This window comes from Balaenoptera ricei, chromosome 16 (genome assembly GCF_028023285.1).
Source record: "Balaenoptera ricei isolate mBalRic1 chromosome 16, mBalRic1.hap2, whole genome shotgun sequence".
NCBI classification, from domain to species: Eukaryota; Metazoa; Chordata; class Mammalia; order Artiodactyla; family Balaenopteridae; genus Balaenoptera; species Balaenoptera ricei.
The window spans coordinates 85,077,566-85,083,661 of NC_082654.1; the positions used below are offsets into that span (position 1 = coordinate 85,077,566).

Below are 6,096 nucleotides of genomic sequence, written 5' to 3' on the forward strand. Positions count from 1 at the left end.
ATTCTGGGAGGATGCAAAACACCTCCAAGAGCCTTGGAGCACACACCCAGCCTTCTGACCCCAGCAGTGGAAGGTAGCAATTTCTTATGTTTAAAGCTGTCCCAGGTCAGGACAGCCGATTTCCCAGGGCCTGAACAGTGAGGAATACAGGTGGGTGTTGCCAAAGATGAGCAGTGTCCCTGAGCAGAGGACAGACGAGGGTTCCCGTGCAGCGAGAACACAGGCTACTGAGTCAACAAGACAGTCATGAAGGGGGTGAGGCAGACATCATGCTGGAACTCACAGCAATCTTTGCCCTTGAATAAGCCCCCACAAGGGAGTGAAGTGCTGGAAGAGAGAAGGGAAGATGGAGGACTGTGCGGGGCAGGCACACAGGTGAGTGTGCATGGAACACGTAGCACATCTTAGTTCCTCAGAGGGTTTTTGTTGAGAAAACAAGGACAGATCCATGAGGCAGCCCTGAAATATGGATGGTCTAGAAAGTCATTTATTTTTTCTTGTAAAGCTTTACCTCTTCCGGGTGGAAAGGGAAAAAGAGAAAGAAAGGAAGCAAGGAAGAAAAGAATGACAAGAGATGTCCCCAAGTGTTCACTGGTTCTCCTCCATAGGGGCCTGGCAGGGACCTCAGCAGAATTCGCCCTCAGGATACCAGCACTGTACCTCATGGGGCCCCTGGGTGACTGCAGGTCCCAGGGCACTGCTTCCTTGTCCCAAGCACAACAACTTGCCTGGGGACAGCTGCCCTCTTCACTAGAGTCTCTCAGTGTCTGGAGTTCTTTTTGCTACAATGAAGGGCGCTAATAGTGGGGTCATGGTCAGTTTGGATGACGTTGGGGTTCCAAGAACGGGCAGCATGGCTGGGCTTGTGTCCTCTGGGCCTACTGGCAGCTCCAGGTGAGTGGGGTAAGTTGGGGTCAGGCAGGGAAGCGGTACTTGATATTAGTCAACTGTAGACTTTAAATGGTTAAATTTGAAAATATATTTTTTACAAAAAAACCCAAAAAACAAAAAAACCCTGGTGGCATGTGAATGTATGTAAAATCTTATGGCTTAAAAGGAAAAATTCTTAGTCCAAACGAAGGAGTACATTACTGATACATTCTAAAACATGAGCCTCATATGCGTGATATTCAGTATAAGAAGCCAGATATAAAGAGCACATATTGTATGATTCCAGTCACATGAAATATTGAGAATAGGCATATCCGTAGAGACAGAAAGCAGATTTGCAGTGGCCACTGCCTGAGCATAGGTGGAATAGAAGAGACTAATGGGGATTGGGTTTCTTTTTGAGGTGATGAAATGTTCTGGTATTAGTGCTGATGGTTGCACAATTTTGTGAATAGATTATAAAGTACTAAATTCTACACTTTTCAAAGGGTGAATTTTATGGTATTTGAATTATGTCTCAAGTTAAAAAATGGTGATTAATAAATGTGATTTTTAAAATAACAATGGAAACATTATCATGAGTTTTATTTGCTTCCTGCCATACTAAGCTCTGTAGATATGAAAAACGACACCCCCGCAAATGAGAACAGACACTATTTACTCACAACTTATCTATAGAGCACGGGAGTCAGCCACCACCTCTGACATCAGGCTGAGACTTAGGGCACACATAAGAGTGGGGACACTTTCTGGTGGCAAAAAAAGGAAAGCATGTCCTGCTCAGAGCTTGTGATGTGGGAGGCTGGAAACAAGCTGTTAGGAAGAGGGGCGCCCTAAGTGATTACTTACGGGAACATATTTGGCTTTCCCTGCATTTGGTTCTACATGGAAAAGACTGAAAATGACGCAGCTGTGAGTCACTGACCAAGTCCTGACCCTTGGGGCCTATTGTTGCAGAGGTTGGAATCTGGTTTTCCAGATTGGTTGCTGCAGGATGTGGGGCAGGGCCTTGTGGCTGGAGGGAGAGGTTCCCGGACTTCCAGGTGGAGTTAGAAAATTCTGCATCCCAAAACCCTCCTTCATCATCTTCAATCAATCAGATACTCTGTGGATAGATAAACTTGAATCAATGTTTTCAAAATTAACTGCAAACAGAATTGGAAATGACTAATGTACAATATAATGACATATTAAAAGGCAAATATCAATAGAAGAATCTAACAGAATTTTATAAGTTCCTTCCAAGCAATGAATATGCTCAATTAAAATCATATGCTCATGAACTGCAGTATTTGGTAGTACATATCTGTGTGAAAAGAATTTTCAAATATGAAACATGTAAACTATGCAAAATCGCCTTATAAGTCAGGATTAACAACTGAAATTTTGATGATAGGAATCTGTAATAAGCTAAATGGCAACCCCCTTGCAAAAGAATTCCATTTTTCTCATTAGCAGATTTGTATCACAAAAAATTGTACTAAATATATTTTAAATTTCATAAATCAACATTTTGTGAAAAAAACTGCAAACGATAGTAATTATTACAGTAATGTCGATTTACTATAAACCTTAGGATTTCTCATTTCACTAATGTTCACATTGTAGTGAATCTCACAACAAAGAAAATGTTAATTCATTAAATTCTCTTTTTGCCTGAATACGAAAATCCGGCCATCTGGTGGACCTTGCGCTGCAGACGCCAAGTGACGTGCAACTGGTGTGAACCTCAACAGGAAGGATCCAGATCGCACACCGGCGAAGGCGCACCGCCACGCCCCTGACACCCGTCCTCGACTCAGGCCACCATCGGTCCCATTTCTCGCCCTGGGGGATCCGCCCGCGCGTCTGTAGGCCGTTCCCTGTCTGCAGAGCTTCTTCAGAAAACCTACCGACAACCGCGCCCACACAGGAGCGCGGCCAGGCTCGTGTCTCCTCCCGACCATCACCGTATGCCCCGGGCGGTCCCTGTTTCCCAAAGAGAAACGACTACGACCTACGACCACCGAAGCCTAGGAGGGACTGCTGGGCCTCCACGAGCACCCTTCCCGCTTGCCCACGACAGTCCGCCGTGAGGAGACCTGCACAAACGCAAGCGCCACGCTGACGAGGCGACCAAGGAGTGGGGGCGGGAGGTCCCAGCGTAGACGCCGGTTCAATCTGCCGGGTGGATCCAGTCTGTTGACACGGATCCCGTGCTCCTGCTTCGGGGCAAGATCCGACCCGTGATAGCCTCGAGTGGAACGCGGAGAAACTGAAGTGCCCCCCGGTGAGCAGCCCCACCGCCTCGACTGCACCGGAATGGACCCGGGTCCCCAAGCCGGCGAGGACGCACAACGGATCGTGACACACGGAGGACGACGTCGGGCACGGACATGCTCTCCTGGTCACACGTAGCAGAACGTGAGGTCTCCGCAGGCCAAGCGACACCAGGGAGTGCTGGTCGACCGGCACAGACCTCCGCACAAGCCTTCGAGGGTGCTCAGCGCCAGTCGCACAACACACTTTTCTCCACATTCAATCTCCGGTGAGAGCAGGACGCGCTCACCACTCCGCAGCACCGGGATGGTCGCCGCCAGCGTCGCCGGCCTCCCGGAACTCTGCCCCGCGCCTAGCGGGCGAGTCACATCCCTCGCGAAGATCGCCGAAGCTCAGGAGGGAAGGGACAATATAAAAGCGGCCGCCAGGTGGCTCCCGACAACGAGCTCAAACGTCAGCGGGATGGATTCTGATCGCTGGGCGACGAGGGATCAGCTCCGACCGCCCAAACGCTCGAGCTCCTCTCGGGGCGTCCGCCTCGGAGCTAAATGTCGGTTCGGCTCAGCACGGCACGACGCGACCCCAGCAGCCAACAAGGCTGGGAAGATTTGGGCAGGAGGCTGTCGCGAAGGAGACGCGCTCCTCACGCTAATGTGGAGAATTCTGCAGTCGGAACCCTGACTCTGCAAACCTGGGTTCCCTTAGTGCCCAGCCTCTTACCTCCTTATCAGGAGACCTTAGCAATTCACTTGGTTGCTCCAGTTATCTCTGTCCACCCTACACCTGTGCAGCTCTTCTCTCCATGAGCCTAGAGGTGCGTTCCCAAGGAAAAGACATCCCCATGCCATTGCAGGTAGGAGCCAAGGAGACAACTGAACATTTGCATCTGGACCTATTAGAGAAATTTTATGTATCCAACACAGGAAGATACAAGACTGAGAGAGTCTTATAACTTTAGCACCACATGGTCATGGTTTTCATGAAACACTGACGCACACTCGGCAAGTTAAGGGGTGCCAGGAAGAAGAAAGACACGCACACACGCACACACACAAGCACACACACACACACATCCCTGGGTCTAATAGGAACACTTATCAGGGCTGCCAATGGGGGGATCAGAAAGCCCATTGTTGCCACTTCTGGGGTTCCCTGGGCTAGAACCCCAACTCATTCAGGCAGATCCTGGTTGTTTTATTGATATCACTGTGGCGGAGTGAGGTCTTGGAGCTCTCCAGACTGTGGTTTGCTGTCCAGTGCTCTACATTTTGTTCTGTGTACTATGCCCCTTCTCCTCCATACACAGTCAAAATTAAGAGAATAAGAATCTGCAGACCGTTCATTCAACTTTCTAAATTGAATGAAGGTTAAGAATACAAAGGAAAAGGGTTATGTGAACAACTTTGTTAAGAAACTTACGATTATCTTTTTGAAGCTATCAAAATGTTTATGAGTAGTCTGTAAAAAGTTAATCTTTTTAAAATTAGGAAAAATAAATGATTCTTTATTGCTATCTCTCACCAAACCCCCACTCACACCAGCACCTATGACACAGGACTTACCTGATGAAACGCCTGCTCCCCACTGGCCTAGAGATTTCTGCTCTGAGTCATTCTCTATCCCCTGTGTTCACAGCATTCCTAAGTCCACTGCAGCCAGTAACATGATGAAGGAGGCCACTGAGCCCAAGGGAGGACCTTTAAAAAAAGAGAAGGAAAAAACCTCTCCCGTCTTCTGTGAGTTCACAGCCTTAATGGAGGCTGGAACAAGTGAAAGTAAATGTTGCGAAAGAGAGTATTTCTACATTGGTCCCTGACCTGCCATATCCCTAACAGGGTGGTGAACATAACTGGCGTTAATATTTCCTGGGTGCACTTAGAGGATCCGGACCCAAAGTAGAAACCGGACCATTTGGCAAAACATGGATCAATTTAGGAATCAAAGTAAGTTTTTTTCTCACCTGTTGTTTCATTATCAGGAACTCTGCCACCACCTGTCCTCCTCTGCTTCCTTATGCAGGGGCAATCCGAAAATCAATCAGGTAAATCTGAGGAAAGAGAAAGCAGCCTTGAGAACCCAGCCTTTCAAAGTATTGTTAGATACACCAGGCATGAATCCCTAACCACTCAACTGGGTGTGAACCCTCCCACCTAACCCACAGCCATGCACAGACAGAAGGAACGCTTTTTCTTCCCATGGTCAAAAACAAGGCTGCATTGCCTACTCGGCATGTAAGGAGGATATAATATCCCCATTTTGCAGAAAACAATGCAAATTATGGGGTGTTATACTTTGTTTCGACTTACTATTCAGAGTTATTATTTTATTAATATTCAGTTCCTAGGATTAACACTTATTCCCAGGTAACCCTTACCATGGTCTCCTGAAGAGTCTTGTCTCCACAGCAAGGACACCTCTCGCAAAATTCTCATTTAATAATTCTTGGTGAAAGGCACCAACATTTGTTTTCCAACACCCATTCCAGGCCTTTAGCACCCCACCTTCCTTGTTGCGCCCCCCGCCACCCCAGATGCCCTTACCTTCAGTCACCTTGGTTCCTCCTCATGTGGGAATCAGCAACATCAGAGCCTCAACCCTAGCTCTGCCTTCCATGACTTTGGACATGTGGCCAGGAGATTTTCTATCAATGTAATGGAGGATGGAACAATCTGAGGACCCATGTCATTTGACATTACATGTCAAACTCTAACCTGGGCTTCAATGAAAAGGTAATTGATTAAACATAGCTCGTGGATATAGTGTTTAAAACATAAAGAAGACCTAAAACTTATTCAGAAAGCTATGACCAGTGAGGGTTTACCAGATACAAAATTTGTGTGAAATCAGCAAAGTAACAGTACCTGTGAATGTAACTAACATTGGGAGATTTTCAATGAAGACCATCACTGAGGGAGCCGCCTAGAATTCACATGTAGAGAAATGACT

General features: G+C 47.3%; 1 long non-coding RNA gene across 1 annotated transcript; it reads right to left on the bottom strand.

Moving 5' to 3' along the window:
* Positions 1 to 3,756: 3,756 nt before the first annotated feature.
* Positions 3,757 to 5,766, bottom strand: LOC132350823 (uncharacterized). Its single transcript, XR_009498021.1, has 4 exons — positions 5,691 to 5,766; positions 5,111 to 5,197; positions 4,713 to 4,847; positions 3,757 to 4,042 (listed from the first exon to the last, which is right to left on the bottom strand). It is a non-coding gene; the product is annotated as an uncharacterized LOC132350823 (long non-coding RNA).
* Between the last annotated feature and the right edge of the window lie 330 nt (positions 5,767 to 6,096).